At 38.2% G+C, this 21,638-nt stretch overlaps 1 protein-coding gene across 6 annotated transcripts in view; it reads right to left on the reverse strand.

Moving 5' to 3' along the window:
• The window catches only part of MYO9A (myosin IXA), a 276,224-nt gene extending 254,598 nt beyond the window's left edge, over positions 1-21,626 (reverse strand). For 5 of the 6 annotated variants that reach the window (XM_032417538.1, XM_032417537.1, XM_032417534.1 and 2 more), the window contains exon 1: positions 21,227-21,625. The gene's annotated coding sequence lies outside the window, so the exon portion shown is untranslated. Of the gene's footprint in view, positions 1-21,226 lie in introns of all 6 variants that reach the window. The other variant, XM_032417536.1, reaches the window with a different exon arrangement.
• Positions 21,627-21,638: the final 12 nt, after the last annotated feature.

Raw genomic sequence — 21,638 nt, forward strand, 5'->3', positions numbered from 1 at the left:
AGTCAAACTGGTGTCCTTATTAAAAAAAAAAGAGAGAGAGAGAGATACCAGAGATGCACATGCACAGAGAAAAGACCATGTGAGGAAAAGGTGGCCATCTGCAAGCCTAGGAGAGACCTCAGGAGAAACCAAACCTGCCAACACCTTGACCTTGGACTTTCAGCCTCCAAAGCTATGAGAAAATAAATTTCTGTTATTTAAGCCACTCAGTCTATGGTATTTTGTTATGACAGCCCTATCAAACTAACACAACTATATAGCAGTCTTTGGTACACAATTACTAATACACCTTAATTTGACACTATATTATAATGAACTCTACAGGATACGAACTCTAGTTTTCTGCCATTGCCTGAGAAATACAATGCCCTCCCTCTGTGCCTCGTATATGTATGGTTTTCTTTTCCCATCAGAGCTTGAAATATTATACTCAAGTTCCTTTCTCTTCTACCCCCTCAACTGTGATCATTTCTGATTTCTACTCTTAGTTATTTACGATAGTCAGACATCTGCTTTCCAACACACTATCAAATATGTAATCTGACATATTTGCCACTTGCCACTCTTACACCTTCCCCTCCCCACCCCCAATCAGCCCTTTACCATCTGCTTCACATATACTTCTCAGCCTTGGCATTCAGAAGTATCACCAACCAATGAAAGCACTTCTGGTCCATGAACAGAACAATAACACACTGCTTTCTATTATTTATCTTATTGCTCACACCAATAGGCTATATTTTGCAGCTGTTCCCTGAGTTGGGAAAATTCAATGTTTAACTCTATGTAGCTTATTAAAGTGAAAAACTCTGCTCTTCAAATACTATCTAAAAAGATTCCAGCTTTGTGGATTTCCATCAATAAAACATGTGCTAAGAGTTGACTTAATGTAAGTAGAAACTTACATTAATAGGTCTGTGCTCATTTATCCAGTTACCCAGTCTCCCTTCTCTGACCAATGATGGGCATTTCTACAAAGCAACAGCATTCCAAAAACAGGAGTATGTTCAGAGAAGAGAGTATCCCTTACCAACTTACTGGAGAATAAAGGCTAAAGTTTTGTTCTCATTAGACTAGTACACTGAACAACTAAGTTAATGCTTCAAAATACACATCAAATATTGCCTTACTGTCTCAGTAAGAAGCAATACATTATGGAAAAATGTATCATCAAGATCTTGATTTTTATCAACACAATATTGCCAGACCACTTAAAGTAAAGTTTAATCTTGGGACGCCTGGGTGGCTCAGTTGGTTAAGCGTCTGCCTTCGGCTCAGGTCATGATCCCAGGGTCCTGGGATCAAGTCCCGCATCGGGCTCCCTGCTCCGTGGGGAGCCTGCTTCTCCCTCTGCCTCTGTCTCTCTCTGTCTCTCATGAATAAATAAATAAATAAATCTTTAAAAAAAAAAAAAAAAGTTTAATCTTAAAAGTTTTCTTGGGTTTTGATCCTTTTAAAAAGGTGTCTTCATTCACTATGTGCCAAAAACTATATTGTGCCAATGACTTTAAGTGGGATTCTAAACAATCTTATCTCTACTTTGTTACGTTGTGAGGTAACAATGCTAAATTAATAACTAAATATAATAAATAAAATAACTAAATAATAAGTATTCATGATAAGAAGGTAACAGTTTATGTAAAATAAAAGTGCAAGTTAACCATTATTTTACTGCATATCAATTAGATATATAGCAAGTCATAAATTACTTATCGGTACATCGGTAAAATCTCAGCTACTCTGAATTTTTGAGAAGTCATTCTAGAAATCCAACTCTTCCAAAGCATTGCAATTTCAGCTCTTTAAGGATTAGAAGTTGTTTTCAAATACTCTGGGTGAAATTATTTCCACAACATATTTCTAACTTTCTTTTTAAGCAGAGTATACTGAATATAATTTATGTATTTCTGAAGAATCTGGAAATCTTGTAGTGAATGTCAATTTTTATAGCATAGTGGTATTCATAGAAACTACTGATATACATAAGCATGGTTCTCTGTCCCTATCTCAGTATCACCAGATTGGCTTACTTTTAGTTTATAGAAAAGCTTTTCATGCTGTCAGCCTAACAACCTACAAATGCCCCTCTGTTCTCATTGCTGCTTCTAATCCATGTGACCTTAGAAACCAAAAACTTATTTGAATTGTCTAAAATAAGACTAACCTCTAAAGGAAAGCCTAAGGGATTCTCATACAAGTACAGAAATGTTAACCATACATTTTCATAAAATCTCCATTAACTATTTAGAGACTTTTTTCCTTTTTTGCAACATAATTTTATGGAGAAAATATGGGCTTTATAGTCACACAGGGGTTCAGATCCTACTTTTAGCATTTATTAACTGTATAGTCCTGGGTAAATAATAAACCATCTTCCCTAAAAGTCTGCATACTTGTTAAAAGTAATCACTATCATCACCTCACAGTTGCTATGAAGTTAAATGTGATACTGAATATTAAAAAACAATGACTCTCACAAAGTCAGTGCACAATTAAAAGGTCTACTACTTTCATCTTTGATTCACTTAAGTTAACGTGGCAAATATGCTCAATTTTATCACCTTTTATACAGTCAACAAAATTTTCCATTTCTTTTTCAACATTTTTAAGTTCTCTAGTATCTATATATGGTGTTATAGTTTCTCCCACCAAATAGCTTTTGAGTAATTTTATGCCTTTCTTGTCCTCTGTGACTGAGACTTCTCCTGCATGGCCCAGGCAGCTGAAATCCTTAGGACTATACTGGGAACAACGGAGGGGAGGGGGTCTGTATTGGGAACATAGGAAGGAATGTGCAATCCTAAGTGCTCACACTCTAGATCATGAATAAATTTTCTAAAGTCAAAGTCTCTGTCTGCTACTTACTAGTAATATAACTTTGGGGCAAGCTAGTCTATCTCTCTGAGACTTAATTTCTTCATATTTAAAAAATAATATCAATATCAATCTCTAATAATATGGCCAATTATTTGAAACAAAACAGAGATTTTAAAAACTAAATAAAATAAAAAATATATATATTCTTAAAAGTATCAAAAAGCTGACAAGATAGTAGGGAATCATAAAGCCAAAACATAAGAAAGGGCAGGAATTCAGAGAGGAAAACAGAGTGCTGAAGCCAAGTTAGTCCCTAACCAAAGCCAAACTTGGGCTTTGATTATCACAATCTCATAAAGATAGAAGCCAAGCCCAGGGCCCACCCTAGGTAGTAAGTCTGATAGGAGACCCTATACTGTACAACTGGAACCCATAAAATCAACCAAAAAAACCTGTTCCATTCTAACCCATCCCCTAAGAACTGTAAGTAAAGTTGCTTTGGCAGTGAACTGTAAAGAAAAAGGGGAAAGGAGAGTTCCTGTCAAATTATAACTTCTTCAGTAAAGGGACAGATTTAAGTACTTTATGCTCTGGAGGCCAGAGATCTCTGCTGCAACTACTCAACTCTTTTGTTGTAGCTTGGAAACAGCCACAGACAATAAAGAAACAAATGAGCATGCTGAGCTCCAATAAAACTTTATTTATGGACACTGAAATTTGAGTTTCATATAATTTTCACATGTCACAAAGTATTTTTTTCCTATCATTTAAAATCTAAAAACCATTCTTAGCTTGCAACCTTACAAAAACAGGTGGCACAGAGCAGTTTGCCTTAAGTTGTAATCACAAGACACACCACCACCTAAGCTACCACTATCCTACATACACAGATTTGTGGCCCTAATTCACATCACCTAGACGACAACACAAAACAAAACAAAACAGGTCAGGCACCTGGGCAGCTCAGTCGGTTAAGCGTCTGCCTTTGGCTCAGGTCATGATTTCAGGGTCCTGGGATCGAGTCCCACATCAGGCTCTCCACTCGGTGGGGAATCTGCTTCTCCCTCCCACTCTCCCTCTGCCTCAAAAAAGTAAATAAAATCTTTACAAAAAAAAAAAAAAAAAAAACAGGTTACAGGTATTTACTGTGCAAATGTCACAAATAATGACCCAAGAAAAGGCATTACTTTGACCAAGCACAAAGAAAACAAAACACCATGAATGAGAGCAAGCAAACAAAGGTTAGAAACAGATCTACAAAAATGTCAGATATTGGAAATGATCATACACAAAACATAAAATAGCTGCTTACTGATGTTTAAAGCAATAAACAAGACTGAAAATATTTGAATGGAACAAGAACCATAAAAAATGCCTTGGAAGATGTGGGAAACAACTTCTAAAATTGTAAAACACACCAATTAAAACTAAAAATAAAATGGAACAGTGAAGAAGAAATTACCCATAAAGAAAGAAGAAAAATATAAGAAAACAAGATGAAGAAACATTTAAGAAAAAGAGAAAAATTAATAGATATGTAAATTGGAGATTCGGAAAAGAAAAAGTACTGAAATCATAACATCATGTTCTTTGAAAAAAACAAAAATCAGTAATGATGACTAGGAGCAACAAATGGTATCTGTAATGCCAACATACATCCCATCCCACATACCTTTTACAATGTAATGTTCACACTCTTCCCTATGTTCTCTCCCCCATTGAACTTGGATGGACCTTTTTAACTGTCTCCACCAACAAAATACAGTAAAGTGAGGCTGTATGACTTCTGAGGTTAGGTCATAAACAGTAACATGGCCCCTACCTAGCACTTTCTTCCTCAGGAATTCCAATGTTCATACAGAACAACACTTTAAAAGCTCCATGGAGCGTGCCTGGGTGGCTCAGTCAGTTAAGCATCTGCCTTCAGCTCAGGTCATGATCCCGGGGTCCTAGGATGGAGCCCCGCATCGCACTCCCTGCTCAGCAGGGGGTTTGCTTCTCCCTCTCCCTCTGCTGTTCCTCCTGCTCATGCTCGCATGCATGCTCTCTCTCTCTCTCTCACTAAATAAATAAAATCTTAAAAAAAATAAAAAACTCCATGGAAAAATCCACATGGAAAGGAACTGAAGCAGAACTGCCAAGCTGAACTGCTCCTGAATTCCAGACCCACAAAAACTGTAAATGATAATATGCCACTACGTTTTGGGCTTAATTTGTTATGCCACAATAGATACTTAACATACAAGGAAATCCTCTGAGTTGTAAATATAGTCCGTCCTAGGGTGCCTGGGGGGCTCAGCTGGTTAATGCGGCTGCCTTCAGCTCAAATCATGATCCCAGGGTCCTGGGATCAAGCCCCACATCCGGCTCCCCGCTCGGCAGGGAGTCTGCTTCTCCCACTCTCTCTGCCTCTCCCCCTGCTTGTGCGTACTCTCTCTCTCTCACTCTCTCTCAAATAAATAAAATCTTTTAAAAATATAAAAATAAAAATAAATAAAACATAGTCCTAAATAATCCATGTGACAAATAAGTAAATAGAAAATATTTTGAACTAAACTATAACAAAAATACTTATAAGATGCAGCTAAAGCAATACCTGACAGGGAAATTTATAACTCTAAATAGGTATAACAGAAAAAAACAAAAATTAGGGAACCGTCTATTCAAGAAGATAGGAAAAGAAGAGCAAAATAAACCCAGGACAAGCAAAAGGAAATAAAAGAAATGAGAAATAAAAGAAAATATATATTAGAAAGGTCCAGGGGCACCTGGCTCAGTTGATTAAGTGTCTACCTTTGGCTCAGGTCATGATCTCAGGCTCCTGGAATGGAGCCCCACATTGGGCTCCCTGCTTAGGTGGGTCTACTTCTCTCTCTCCCTCTGCCCCTGCCCCTCCACCCCCTGTCCCACTCAATGCTCTCTCAAATAAGTAAAATCTTTTAAAAAAAGAAAGAGAGAGAGAGAGAAAGGTCCAACAAAGCCAGAAGTTGGGTCCCTGAAAAAATTATAAACTGGCAAACTTCTGGCAAGAATGGTGAGGGAAAAAAAGAGAAAGGGATCAGGAATGACAAAGGGGGCAAAAACTACAAACATTACAACAGTAAGAGGATTTTTTAATATAAATGAAACTGAAAAAAATCCTAAAAATATATATAACTTAGCAAAACTTACTCAAGAAGATACAGAAAACTTAAGTGGTCCCATTAAAACAAAACACAATGACTAATACAAAAAAATCTTCCCACAAAGAAAAGTCCAGAGCCATACTGCTTTATAAGTTCTCCCAAGGAATAAATAACCCAATCTTAAATGAATTCTTCCCAATTCTTTTTATGAAGCTGGCATAACTCTCAAATCAAAATTTCTGGCAAGGACCAGACTAGAAAGAGATATCATAAGCCAGCCAATCTTACCCCTGAACTGGTATGCAAAAATTCCAAACAAATATTAGCAAACAAAAACCAGCATTGTAAGCATAATATACTATAACCAAGTTAGGCATATCCCAGAAAAGCAAAGATAAATCCGATATTACTATCAGATGGCCAATTAATATAATCAACCATATTTTAAGAAATCCCTAAAAATTCAGTATTTATTCATGTCTCAAAAGGAGTCTTCACAAACTAGGAATTAAAGAAAACATCCTTAATTTGATAAAAGGTACCACCTATAAAAACCTACAGCATAGTTAATGGGGAAAGCCTAAACATTTTTCCTTTGGTACCAGGAACAAGATAAAGATGACCCCTATATACTTCTATCAACATTATACTGGTGATCCTAAGCAGCATAGGAAGCCAAGAAAAAATAATAAAAGGCATAAGGATTAGAAACAAGAAATAAAACTGTTTTTATTTGCATATGACGTAATTGTGTATATGGAAAATTTGAAAGAATCTATAAGCTCTTGTTAATTTTATAATTTAACAACAAGGACCTAAGCAGACATTTTTCCAAAGAAGACACACAGATGGCCAACAGACACATGAAGAGGTGCTCAAATCACTAATCATCAGGGAAATGCAAATTAAAACTACAATGAGGTACCACATTATACTTGTCAGAATGGCTAGAATCAAAAAGACAAGAAATAAGTGTTGGAGAGGATGTATAGAAAAAGGAATCCTTGTACACTGCTGATGGGAATGCAAACTGGTTCAGCCATTGTGGAAAACAGTATGGAGGTTCCTCAAAAAATTAAAAATAGAAATACCATATGATCCAATAATTCTACTACTGAGTATTTACCAGAAAGAAAGAAAACAAAACACTAATCTGAAAAGATATATGCACCCCTATGTTTTGTGCAGCACTGTTTACGAGTGGCCAGGATATGGAAACAACCTACGTGTCCATCAATAGATGAATGAACAAAGAAGATGTGTGTGTGTGTGTGTGTGTGTGTGTGTGTGTGTGTGTGTGTGTGATGGAATATTACTCGGCCATAAAAAAGAATGAGAGCTTGCCATTTGCAACAATAGGGATGGGCTTAGAGAGTATTATGTAAGTGGAATAAATCAGATAGAGAAAGACATATATCATATGATATCACTTCTATGTGGAATCTAAAAAAATGAACAAACAAAAAAAAGCAGAAACAGACCCATAAATACAGAGAACTGGTGGTTGCCAGAGGGAGGGGGTTTGGGGGTTAGGCAAAATGGGTGAAGGAGAGTGGGAGGTACAGTCTTTTAGTTATGTAATGAATAAGTCACTGGGATGAAAGGTATGGCAAGGAAATAAAAAGAAAAAAAAGAAACAGATATAAATTGATATTAGTTTCATATTTCTATATGCCAGCAACAATTAGAAAGTAATCTTTTAAAGATATCACTACTTAAAATTGCATCAGATAATATGAGTGCTGAGGAATCTAGCAAATAAGGGACAAAGCATCTACTGAAAAAATGAGACTTAATTATGAATCATTACAGAAATGGAAAGATATCCATGTTCATAGACTATAAGACTCAATGTTGGAAAAATGTCAGTTCTCCCCAAATTAATCTATAGAATCAATTAAGTCTCAATAAAAATCCCAAATGTTGTTTTTACACTGGATTATTTAGTGTGTGTATCTGTGTGTGGAATTTGACACAGTGATTCTAAAATATATATGAAAGTACAATGGGCCAAAAACAGCCAAGACTCTCCTGATGAACAAGCGCTATGTGGGAAGACTTGCCTCACCAGATACCAAAACCTATAAAGCTAGAAGTAGTTAAGAGTGTGTTACAAGTACAGGAATAGACAGACCAATACAGCAGAGGACCAAGTCCAGAAACACACCTACACAAAGACAGATACTTAATATATGTCAGATGTGGCACTGAGATCAGTGTAGAAAAGATAAACTTTTCAAAACCAATGCTAGGACAATCAAGTACCCATTTGGGATGCGAATAAATGAAACTAGACCTCACATTATACACAAAATCTATTCCACGTAAAGAGCAAATTTTTGAAAAGTTAAAACTTAGAACATCTTCTGTAATGTAGCCTAGGAAACGGTTTCTTTAAAAGGGTTCAAAAAGCACTAGCCAAAGTTGATAAATTCAACTATATTAAAACTGAGAAATTCTGTGGATCAACAGGCACCACAGAGAGTAAAATAACAAGCCAAAAACGTAAGATACTTATAACCGATATAACTGAAGGGCCGGCATCCAAAACACATACAGAATTCCTAAAAATCAGTAAGAAAGGCAGAGACCATCTAAAAGAAAAATATTGGACAAACAACCTGAATAGGCACATCATATGAAGAAAACTCAGATGACTATGAGAGATGTACAACTATATTAATCATGGAAATGCAAATTAAAATCATGAGATACCATCACACCCTTCAGACTGGCAATACTAAGCATTAAGAATGTAGAGCAATGGAGGGGCACCTGGCTGGCTCAGTCAGTGGAGCCTGCAACTCTTGATCTTGGGGTTGTGGATTCAAGCCCCATGCTGGGTACAGAGATTACTTAAAAATAAAAATAAAATAAAATAAAATAAAAAGAATGTAGAGCAATGGGAACTCAAATACTGTGTTGAAGTATAAATTAAAATAATAATTCTGAAAAACACTTTACCATTATCAAAGTTGAATATGTGCATACCTTACAACCTGGCAATTCCATTTCTACAAATTCTAGAGAAACACTTGCACACTTGCAAACATGAAACAGTAGAAGAGCACTCACCACCAAACTGTGTGTATAATAGCAAGAAAATGAAATAAACTTCAATGTCCATTAAAACTAGAATGAATAAATTGTAGTGTAATCATAAAACAAAATACTTGACCACAGTGAAATCTAATGAACTATGGCTAATTACAACAATCTAAAACAAATTTCACAAATGCTGAACTAAACTTTTTATTTTATTTTATTTTATTTATTTATTTACTGAGAGAGCAGGGGTAGGGAGCAGAGGGAAAGGGAGAGAGAGAATCTTAAGCAGCCTCCACGGCCAGCACAGAGCCCGACAAGGGCTCGATCTCACGACTCTGAGATCATGACCTGAGCAGAAATCAAGAGTCAGATGCTTAACCAACTGAGCCACTCAGGCCCCCGTGAACTCACATAAATCACATAAAATACTACATGAAGTTCAAAAACAAGGAAAACTAAACTATATTGTTTATGAATATGTAACCTGAGATTCAAAATTATGAAGCAAAGCAAGAAAATGATTAATAAAAAAATTAGGGTTTAAGGGCACCTGGGTGGCTCAGTCAGTTAAGCGTCTGCCTTCAGCTCAGGTCATGATCCCGGGGTCCTGGGATCCAGCCGTGGATCCCAGGGATCCCTGCCTAGCAGGGAGTCTGCTTCTCCCTCTTCCTCAGCCCCTCCCCCACTCATTCTCTCTGGTTCTCTCTCTCTCTCTCTCCAAAAAATAAAATCTTTTTTAAAAAAAGTTAGGGTATTAACTACTTCCACAAAGGGGGATGTACATCAACAAGGGCAAGGGAAGGGAAAGGTATGGGGGAGGCAATCCTGGTTTGTTGGCCTGAGTGATAACAACACAATTCACTTCACAATTTTCTTTAAACTGCAAGTTTTATTCACTCTCCTGTATATATGAATAAAGAGGAAAAGTAACAACTGCATACAACTGCTATGGTAATTTAATAAAATAAAGCAACCTATGTAAGTATGGTACCTAGTGTGCCTTAAAAAAAACCAGTATAAGTATATAATTTTTGTATCCTCCAAAGTTGCTTATGGTAGATACTCAAATATACTGTTCACTAAATGAAACAAATTCAGATGGTAAATACACTTACCATGGTGAAAACTGCCTAACGGGTCATATATAGAAAGAACTGTGAATTCCCAATGTTGTACACCTGAAACTAATACAACATTGTATGTCAACTACACTTCAATTAAAAAAACCCAATAAATGAAACAAACTACTTTCAATCACTGGAGTAAAAGACAATTTAAATCTGAATGGCTAGGTTCCCTAACTTCCAATTTCTATTTCACAAGCCCCAGAGTTTGAATTCATTCTATCCTAACAGGTACTCTTCCCTCTCCCTTTAATATTCCCGGTCTCTTACTCTTTATACTCATAGTATACATCTTACTATACATCAAACTGTTAGCAGCTGTCACTGAATGCTTGGAATCTAAAATCTGAGAGATTTAAGGCAGAAAAGAGGAAAAAGAAAAGCTAAAGTTAGGGAGAGGGAAGTTGTGGGGAAAAAAACAGTGGGGACAGAACTTGAGTTATCCTTACATGAAAACACCCACAACATCAGATCTTTAGTTCTAATGCTTTAAGAAGCCAACAAGCAGAGGGAGAAAAAACAAGTAAACCATCTATCGTCTGACCCAGGTTTCATACAACAATTAAAGCAGAGTAACACTGATACCAATTACTTAATATTTAGGGGCAAGAAAGTGTACCTATGTCGCAAGATATATCTACTTCTGAAATTCTCTTAACAAAAAAAAACAGTAAAACAAACAAACACAATAAAGCCCCCTCAAAAGATAGGCTCTGTGGAAGAAATCAACCCCTTCTCAATTACTTGGGGGAAGAAACTTTATTTTTTAATTAATTTATTCCATATGTATTACTTATTAATCCAAAAGATTAAACACAAATATCAGATCCAGACTCATTCATAAAATAATGGTATATCAGCACAGCAGAGTATTATGCCTCCATGAGAAAGATCTGAAATGTACCAATATGGAGTGCTCTCCAGAATATATTAAGTGGAGAAAAAAAAAAGAGGTACAGAACAGCATATAGAGATACACACACACATACACACACACCTACCTTTGGGATATGAAGGGAGAATACACACATACATCTTATTTTTGAAAGAAAAAAAATACCGGAATGACTGATCAAACACTCACAAAAATGGTTACCTTTATAGGAGAGCAAGGAGGAAATAGAGTAGAAGAGATAGAGGGAGATAGAGAAAATGAGATTTCTATATATACCTTTTCATCTGGTGTCACCTTTTGAACTATATAAGTGTTTCATATATTCAAAGGGTAACATTAAACCAAAAAACTAAGGGAAACAAACCCTAAAATGAAAAACAAATGGACCTAACTACATACATATTAAATTGATAACAATCACACTGAGAAAATAATGATTTCAAGCGACTTTTAAATATAGTACTAACAAAAAGTATATCCTTAGTGAGATACATTCTAAGGGCAAAGTGAAATGCAAAGAAATCTTAAGCTCCACTGAGTAGGTTTATTTATTTTAAACTACTTTAGGTGTACTTTAAATAAATATATATAAGTATATATCAATGTTAATAAAAACTAGGATTTTCTATGTAAAAGAGATTAAAACTGAACTTTAAAAAAAAAGACTGAAAAGGGACGCCTGGGTGGCTCAGTTGATTAACGTCTGCCTTCGGCTCAGGTCATGATCCCAAGGTCCTGGGATCGAGTCCCACATCGGGTTCCTTGCTCAGCAGGGAGCCTGCTTCTCCCCCTGCCTACTGCTCCCCCTGCTTGTGCTCTCTCTGACAAATAAATAAATAAAATCTTTAAAAAAAAAAAAAAAGCCTGAAGAAAGAAACCACACAATATTAAATCTGAATTAAAATTATCAATATGACCTCATGTTTTTTTTTCTCTCCAGACAAGACCTGGAAGCAATGACAGCCCCATAACAAGATGCATACTTAGCATCCAGATATTGGTTTCTAAATATCATCCTCCACTCTAAGAAGACAGAGCTCCTTAGAGAAATTGCTGATTGTGGTCTAAAACAGGAAAAGTCTATGGTGAGCCAAAATATCTTATACCCAAAAGTAAGGACTCACTCAAAGACTAATAATGCATTTATGCAAAAAGAACTGGGGAGGGGCACCTGGGTGACTCAGTAGGTTAAGCATCTGATTCTTGATTGCGGTTCAGGTCATGATCTCAGGGTTGTGAGATCAAGCCCTGAGTGAGTCAGGCTCCACACTCAGCATGGAGTCTGCTTGAGATTCTCTCTTTCCCTCTCCCTCTGCCCCTCCCCCTGCCCATGCTCTCTTGCACGAGCGCACTCTCTCTCTCTCTCTCTCTCTAAAATAAATAAACAAGTAAAATCTTAAAAAAAAAAAAAAAAAAAGAACTGAGGAGTATGCTTGGAGGGGCTCCCAATGTCCTTACTTGAGACAATTTCAGCATCAAAAAAACAATGTAACTCACTATAATACAACACATAAAAATCCAAGAGAACATAAAACCATTCATTGTCACCACTGTAGATAACCATTAGACCAACTGCTCACCTCTGAAAATTAGATGAGAAAGAATTAAGCATTTATTTACTCTGCCCTTTAGGAGGAACTATATAGTTCACTCCCAGCTGATGGAAGGTTATAAAGCTCTTGTTAACTGAAGAATGATAGCTAATAAGTGTAAAAGAATTACAGAATTAGAAAAATTACCAATTTTCAACCTTCAATTAAATAACTGATTTGCCTAAGGTTCAATAAAGGATAAAATTATTAGGTAAAGCATACATTAAGAATGGAATTTTATATGGTACCAAAGTATCACCCCCACAGATTATTGTACTTGATGATCATAGCAGGAAAAATATACTTCTACAATGGAGAGACAGCAAACACCAACCTTAAACTTCATAAAACTTATATCACTAACAGTGATAGTATGTACCTCCCATAATATGTGACATGAAACATAACATCACCTATGATGTATTCTTGCCAAAACATTTTTTTTAAAGATTTTATTTATTCATTTGAGACACAGAGATACAGAGAGAGAGCAAGCATGAGCAGGGGGAGAGGCAGAGGGAGAGGGAGAAGCAGCCTCCCTAGTTAGCAGGAAGCCCGATGTGGGGCTCGATCCCAGGACCCTGGGATCATGACCTGAGCTGAAGGCAGACGCTTAACCATCTGAGCCACCCAGGCGCCCCTTGCCGAAACTTTTTTAACATGCATCTAATCAAGCCTTTAAAATATAACTTCCAGTTTATAAGATATACAGTGAACAAAGGAACAGGTAAAACAAAAGCACAAAGAAACAATGAGATAACTCTAGAAAACAGGCCATTCTACAAGGAAATGACCTGATCTTCTCAAAGAAATGTCAGTATCATAAGAAAGAGGAGTGGAGGAAGGAGCTTTTCTAGATTAAAAGAGACTAAAAAGAATCAACTGCAATGCAAAAATCTTGACTGAATTCTGGTTTGAAAAAAATCATTTTATGGAACAAATGGAAAATTTTAAACATAGACTGAGTATTAAATGCTATTAGGAAATTACTGTGATTTTTCTTAGGTGTTGGTAATGGCACAGTGGTGACTGTGGAGATATCTATTTTAAGTTTTATTTATTTAAGTAATCTCTACACCCAACGTTGGGCTCATGACCCCTAGGATCGAGAATCACAAGCTCTTCTGACTGAACCAGCCAGGTGCCCCAAGAATATCTATGTTCTTAGGAGATACATACTGAAGTATTCTGAGGTAAACATCATAATATTCACAGCTATCAAAAGGTTCAGTAAAAGTATACAAGTGCACATATATATAGAAAACAATAAAGCAAATATGGATGGCTATTGGTAACCTGAATCTAGGTGGCAGACATATCAATGACCTTTGTTCTGATTGTTCAACTTTTCAATATTTTCTAAGTTTTTTATTCCAAAAAAAAAAAAAGGAGGGGAGAGGCAGGAAGAGAACTAAAAGAAGATAGAGTTGCAAAAGCAAATAAGGAAAAAATATGATCTAAAAGTCGTTTATAAACACATATCTACGTGGTCACCTGAAGAACTTTCTCCCTTACAGTTAAGAAAAAAATCCAGAGATTACTCAGCCCACTATCATCTGATCAATGTAAGTAAACAGATTTCAAACACATACTTACACACTACAAACAGCAATAGTACTACAATCTGTCAATGATTTAAGGAATGTTTGTCATTGGCAAACAGAACATTTTCTTATGATACCTCATAGTGAATCAAAATACATTCTAACACATCTATTAAACTATTAGTAAGAAATCAAGAAAAGCATTTCTTTTAAATTTCTTTACTTCAAAAATGTCTTTACTTCAATCACACTTGAGACAGCTAGCCAACTATCTAAGATTTACCTTTATTAGCAACAAACTTTGATTAGCCATTTATTCTAAATGCCACACAATGGGGGCGCCTGGGTGGCTCAGCTGTTAAGCGTCTGCCTTCAGCTGAGGTCATGATCCCAAGGTCCTGGGATTGAGCCCCGCATCGGGCTCCCTGCTCGGCAGGAAGCCTGCTTCTCCCTCTCTCGCTCCCCCTGCTTGTGTTCCCTCTCTCGCTGTGTCTCTCTCTGTCAAATAAATAAAATCTTTAAAAAATAAATAAATAAATAAAAATAAAATAAAATAAATGCCACACAATGAAATTCTTTAAATTTCTGATCTCCTATTTAAATATAACAAGAAATAGACACATTTGCGGGGGGAGTGGGGGACTTATTGAGTATCAACTACGTGCCTACTGTTTTACATAAAGTGTTTAATGATAATCTTGTCTCAGGTAAATATTTCCAATTTGAGAAATGAACATTGTTGAAGCTCAGAAATGTTAAAGTGACTTGCCTATAAATGACAGCTTGTAAGTGATGAGGCTGGAAATTGAACTGAGGTCATTGGAAACCCAGGTTTGAAAGTCCCTATTCTTTCCACTTAACTGGCCTTAATGGATTTAACATTTAGACAGAAAAGTCCATCTAAGGAAAAAGTATGTTTAAGAAAATACCTTCATATTCAAAGAGCTACATAATGTTAAAGAAAAATCAAAACTGAGAAAAAGAAAAAATACACTCTAAAATTATTGCTGGTTGTAAAAAAGAACCAATTCTTAGCAAGCCAGCTGTCTATGACATAGGACAGCTAGTACTTTCCTCACTGTACATGTAAAATTACACTCCAGTTGCCCGTTGGATGACCCCACTGCCAAAATATGCTAGCAACATAATTCACATTAAAACTCAGAGGCCAAACACCATTTGGAAAGAGCTTTACATGTTTACTATACACATCTCCAGCAAGTTCACCATTCAAAATTAATAGGCGATTTTCAACAAATATTCTTTGATCTATGATATTCTTTTTTGCCACTCTAAAATATTAAACTTATAAATGAGAAAATCTACCTAAATACAAACATCCCACAACTGAATATGAGAATATTAGTACAATGCGATTTTAAATGTCTGTTGTATATAGGTATGCAAAAATTGCACTTCTACAACATAACTTATGTTTATTCTTTCTATAGGATCAAAATCCCAATATCTTTGTCTCTTTTATGTTTAAAGATACATACAAAATATGTAGAAAAATCTGTACGTTAAAGAGTTTTTCCCATTTTAAAATTAAATCCTCTTTGAACTGGATTAGTGACTAGAAGAGGGCATGAGGTGGCTTATGGAGTTGTAATATTCTGCATCTTAATATGGGTGTTGATTACATTGGTGTGCTTACTTGGTGAAAATTCATTTAGGATGTGTGTACTTTTTTGTATACTTTATAATTTATAAAAAGCTAATGTATATATTTTAAATCCCTAATCTAAAAACCTTCCTTCCTATATTATAGGGATATCAAAGAAATTAAAGCCCAGTGAAGAAAACAGACAAGTAATCAGGAATTTCATTAGGGAGCTATAACAAAAGCAAGCACTATGTAGGAGCACACAGGAGTGGCATCTAACTCAACCTAGAGGAGGTAAAAAAAAAAAAAAAAAAAAGCTTCCTGAAGATTGAACTGAATCCTGAATGGGAGAAGGGAAATACAGGAAAGGAACAGAGATGCAAAGACAAGAGAAAAAGTACTTTATCTGAGCAGAAACCTCAGTTCCATAAGGGTGGATCAAAGAATTTAAGGAAGAGAGCAAAGAAGGAAAGCCTAGAGAAGTAACAGGTCATGAAAAATCTCACATACATGACATGCTACACTTAAGCTTTATCCTGAAAGCAATGAGAAAACACTAAAGATCTGGGGCGCCTGGGTGGCTCAGTCGTTAAGCATCTGCTCAGGTAATGATCTCAGGATCCTGGGATCGAGCCCTACATCGGGCTCCCTGCTCAGCAGGAAGCCTGCTTCTCTCCCTCCCACTTACCCTGCTTGTGTTCTCTCTCTGGCTGTCTCTCTCTGTCAAATAAATAAATAAAATCTTTAAAAAAAAAAAAAAAAAAAAAAAACACTAAAGATCTTTCAAAAGGAAAGGACATGATCAGATTTGTATTTGTACTACAAATGTCAATTATAGTATGTTCCATGCTTGCAATCCCATTTTGTGAGAAATTAGCCTGCACACTGCCCCTATGCTTTTCACCGTTATGATCCTGCCCCACACCCACAAGCACAAATAAACACACGGCCAACACTAAATGGCCAGGAGTGATCACATGACCCAAGTATACAGACTTGCTAGCAGTCCATGAGAAAAAGAACTGAGCCAAAGAGATTGTTTCTTAGGAATTCAAACCAGAAAATCCCTGGGAGAAGGAAGAAGTTAGTAAACAGGAGCTCAAGTTAAAACAAGAGCAACCAGGAGGCAAAATGTTGGCACAGTAGTGACAGTAGTTGTAAGGAGGCAGAAATTAGGAATAAATGGAAGCTGGGAGATAAGAGGAGGAAAAACTGGAGTAGAGAGAAAAAGTAAGCCAAAGAGAAATAGTAAGAGTAGCTAAGACAAGTTAACCGTGGAGCACTAGAGTGAAATCTGTCTTTTCCTGCTTCTAGTTTTATTTATTAAACTCCTGTTCTTCTTGAGATCAAGTTGTGTAACTTTTCCTAGGTTCCCTTGTGCATGTTTCCTTTCAAAAAGCACTCTAATACTTACTGTAACTTGAGTCTCTTTTGCAAATGAAACAGCCTAACAAAAAGAGCATTTTAGAACACCTAATCTGGCAGCAGTGCAGAGAATGAACTGGAGGGTAGGGCAAAACAAGAGGCAGAAAAGAGAGAGCAACAAGACCACTTAGAAAGCATTAGAGGAGGGGCACCTGGGTGGCTCAGTCGTTAAGCGTCTGCCTTCGGCTCAGGTCATGATCCCAGGGTCCTGGGATCGAGCCCCGCATCTGCCTCCCCGCTCAGCGGGAAGCCTGTTTCTCCCCCTCCCACGCCCCCTGCTTGTGTTCCCTCTCTCGCTGTGTCTCTCTGTCAAATAAATAAATAAAATCTTAAAAAAAAAAAGAGGCATTAGAGAAGGACAATAGACATCTGGGGTTAAAATAAAGTAGAAACACGGCACCTGAGTGGCTCAGCCGGTTAAACGTCTGCCTTCAGCTCAGGTCACGATCCCAAAGTCCTGGGATAGAGCCCCACTTAGCACTCTCAGCGGGGTATCTGCTTCTCTTTCTGACCCTCCCCCCTCTTTTGCACTCTCTCTCTCTCACTTGCTTTCTCTCAAATAAATAAGATCTTTTAAAAAATAAAGTAGAAACAATAAAAATAGAAATAAGAAATTATCTGAAATATCATGAGGGAAAATGTGCAGGACTTAATGACATTGGTAGTAAGGTACAGAGTGGAGGATGATTCACAGGTTCCTGCAGACTTCTGGAGAGGAGAGTGGTACAATTCATCAAGATAGGAAATCAAAAACAAAATTCGTTGCAGTTTGCCTCCTTCTACCCCCTCCTTCTTGGAAGGAAGAGAAGCAGAGAAAGAGTTTTATTTTGTAAAAGGCTGAAGTGTTTGTGAAATGTGAATCCAAGTGGAGACGTCCATTAGCAGTGATTCACAGGGATCTAGAGTTGACAGAGATCTATGCAGCAGCTCTAGACTTAGGAATAAAGTTGATGTTAGATTTTAAAACATGACCCAAAATTCTTTGACTAATATATATTTAAAACTAAGTTAATATAACTTAAAAAATCATGCAAACTAAGAAACTTAATATTTTTGGCAACCATATTTTCAAACATCCTGCACTTCTCCACAAACGAAGACTGAACCAACTTCTAAAACAGCAAAATCCAAATGATTAGAAAAGATGGACTTATAGTACTAATTTCTACTGAGGTTTTACTTAAAAAAAAAAAATCGAAGTTTATTCCATTTCCCTCATAAACTACCTACCACTAATGTTAACTAAGGGAAAAACTTAATCACATGTTAGACAGTGAACCTCATTACTGATACTTAAACTACAATAAGATTTTTTAAAGAATTTAATCACTTAGGGGAGCCTGGGTGGCTCAGCCGTTAAGTGTCTGCCTTCGGCTCAGGTCATGATCCCAGGATCCCGGGATCGAGCCCTGCATCGGGCTCCCTGCTCTGCGGGAAGCCTGCTTCTCCCTCTCCCACTCCCCCTGCTTGTGTTCCCCCTCTCACTGTCTCTCTCTGTCAAATAAATAAATAAAATCTTTTAAAAAAAAAAAGAGAGAATTTAATCACTTAATTTACTATCTTTAGACATTCAACTCTACCTACACTGTAAATGTTGGATTTCTGTCCTAAAATCTTTTCTCCTCTCATTTACACATTTTGCCCCCAAAATCTATTACTACCATCCCAGAAGTTGATAATGAACTTAAGGCACAAATCCAGCTGCCTCTTGGCCATCAAGATCTGACAGAAGTATAATCACCCAAATCCAACTTGTCACAAATTAAATTCTTCTTTCTTGACAAAAATAAAAATAAAAATCCCATTCCTCTCTCATATCGATTCCCACTTCAGTAAAAGGTACAAGCTAGAAACCTAAATCTTCTATGAACCTTCTCCCTAATCCCAAATCCAATGAAATCACCAAGTCCTGTCTACTCCCAATACCCAAATCCAGACCCACTATCATCATTTGCCTGATATTCCTGCCTTCAGTCTTAGACTACTCTTTAATCCACTCTACTCACTGCAGCCACAGTGACCTTTTAAAAATGCCAATCTGATCATTTCAGTACCCTACTTTATATCCTTCAATAACTTATTTGATAAATATTATAATCAGCATCAAAGCTAGTCACTCCATGGAAGCTCAGAAGTTCAATGAGAACTTGAGTTATATCCTTTTTTGTAAATTCAATACAAAAGAGTCACCAGGAAATTTGAAATCCTGATAATTACTTGGGACATACATATAACAGCTAATACATTTCAAAGAAAAGCATGTAGCATTGTCTGTAAAAGCAAAGACTAAAAAGAATCTCAAGATCATAAAAACAATAGTGTCCAGCCCATAAATGAGGCATTTCCATATGTACTGTTGTTGTATGATTTCTAGGATCTGTTATTAAGTAGGGGGGAAGAGGAGGGGGAAAGCTCTAGAGTGTATAGGAAGCTATAGAGTGTAAAGTATTTGTGGTGATTTTTAAGAATATAAATATATTTAAGAATATAAATTTGAGAATGTATAGGTTTGTATATGCTAGAAATATCACAGGAAAGACCCACATGAAGATGGAAATAGAGGTTGCCTCTAAAGAGTGAAAACAGGTGGTTGGAGGATATAGGGGGAAGAAAAACTTTTTACTGCACACTCTTTTGAATCTCTTGACTTTTATACTATGTCGAGTTATTACCTATAATTTTAATATGATGTTCTCCCTCCTCAGCTTCACACACACAAAATAAAAATTTTAAAAGTACTAACTACAAAAACCTCACTATACTTCATCTCTATACTAACGTTAAAATTAGGTACTGATCATTTAGTGTAACACTGCATTTTTTTCTTGACAACTCAGAAGTTCAACTTCCACAAAATTTTATTCACTATTATCACTACTGCTGAGAAGGCTGTTGGTAATGACATCAGTCAACACTGCATGGTAACTGTACTTGCTTCTTAGAAAAGCAAGACAGCAGCATCAGGGAGCAGAAATTTATTATTAGATTGACATTAAAATCTTCAGGGATTAAGGAAAGCTACAAAACGTATTTTTCCAGCAAATTCAAAACAACACATTAAAAAAACAATCCCCCGGTATCATTCAAAAACAAAAAAATGCGTAAAAATCTACAGGAAGGTGAACCAAATGATATTACATGGAGACACTGTCACACCCCTTAGTGTAATGTGATTTAATCCTTAAAGAGGTCCCTAAATGTCACACGTTCTACAGAAGAGACAAGATGAGAAGCAGGCTGTGTGACGTTCTATTAGCACACACACCCTCTGCCCTGGGCTTCCACACTCTTCCCTGTCCCTCCCTCCTCAGCCACCAGATTAAACCCTCCAAACACGGGTGTCAGTTGGTCCCCTTAAGCCCCACGGGGGGTGGGGGGGCACTAAGTTAAGCAAACATCCCTTCAGGATTTAATAGCAAACCCTTTCAACCAAAGAAAAGAGAAAGATAACAGGTCTGCCCGAGAGAAAGGCTGGGGGAGAGGCTGCTGTCTGATGGTGTCTACAGAGGTGCTGACCACATCTCCTGGGAGGTGAAAGCATCACCAAACAGACTACCCCAAAGCCGAGGTGGTGGGTAGGACGGACCGGGAGCGAGCTGGGAGGGAAGGGGTCTGCAGGGAGGGGGTGGGCTGCGATGGATCTGCCGTGGAGCTGGGGGTCGCTATGGGTTAGGGGGCGGCCGTGACTGGGTCTCGGAGGAACTGTGATCAGGTCAGCTTATGGGAGGCCGTAACGGAGTCTGGAGGCTCCATTAAGAGTCCTGAGAGAGTCCGAGGGGGTTTATGGGCTGTGCTGGAGTGGGGGCCCGTGACAGAACCGCCGGGGGGCTGGCGGGCCGGAATGATATCTGGCCAATGGAAGATACGATGGGTGGGGTCTACCAGGGACCCCGCGCAGTGATCGGGTGTCCGGGAGGCTCCCGGGCAGACTCGCTCGCGGGGCGTCTCCGCTGGGGCGGGGCGGAGGGGCCCCGCAGAAGCCAAAGAGCGAGACCGAGACGTGGGCCGGGCCGGGCAGCAGGGCCGCGGGGCGGCTTGGGCGGGTCTTACCTCGGGCTCCGCCGCGGTGGCCACCACAGCCCCCTCCTCTTCGCCAGAAGCCACCTCCCACGCGGCTCCAGGGTCAGGCCGCCGGAGACAGCATAGGCTGAGGCCACCGAGGGTCGGACGGTTCCAGGAGGGTGGGCCCAGCAGCCTCAGGGTCCGGGAGAGCGGCCGCCGCGCATCCCCCGCCCTGTCAGAGAGACTCCGCCCGGCCCGGGCAGGCACATCCCCCGCCGCACCCCGCCCAGAGAGCACGCGTCGGACCGCCGCCTCAGCCGCTGTCGCTGTCTCTGCCGGGGCAGCGGGTGCCTCCGCCGCCGCCTCTCACAGTCCTTGCGGTACTCTCAGCAGCCACCGCCAACCGCCGCCGCGTCCCTCGTCCGCTCAGGCCCGCGCGCCCCCGACCCCGCGCACGCGG

Source organism: Phoca vitulina, unplaced genomic scaffold, assembly GCF_004348235.1.
Source record: "Phoca vitulina isolate PV1807 unplaced genomic scaffold, GSC_HSeal_1.0 scaffold20, whole genome shotgun sequence".
In the NCBI taxonomy this organism is placed as follows: Eukaryota; Metazoa; Chordata; class Mammalia; order Carnivora; family Phocidae; genus Phoca; species Phoca vitulina.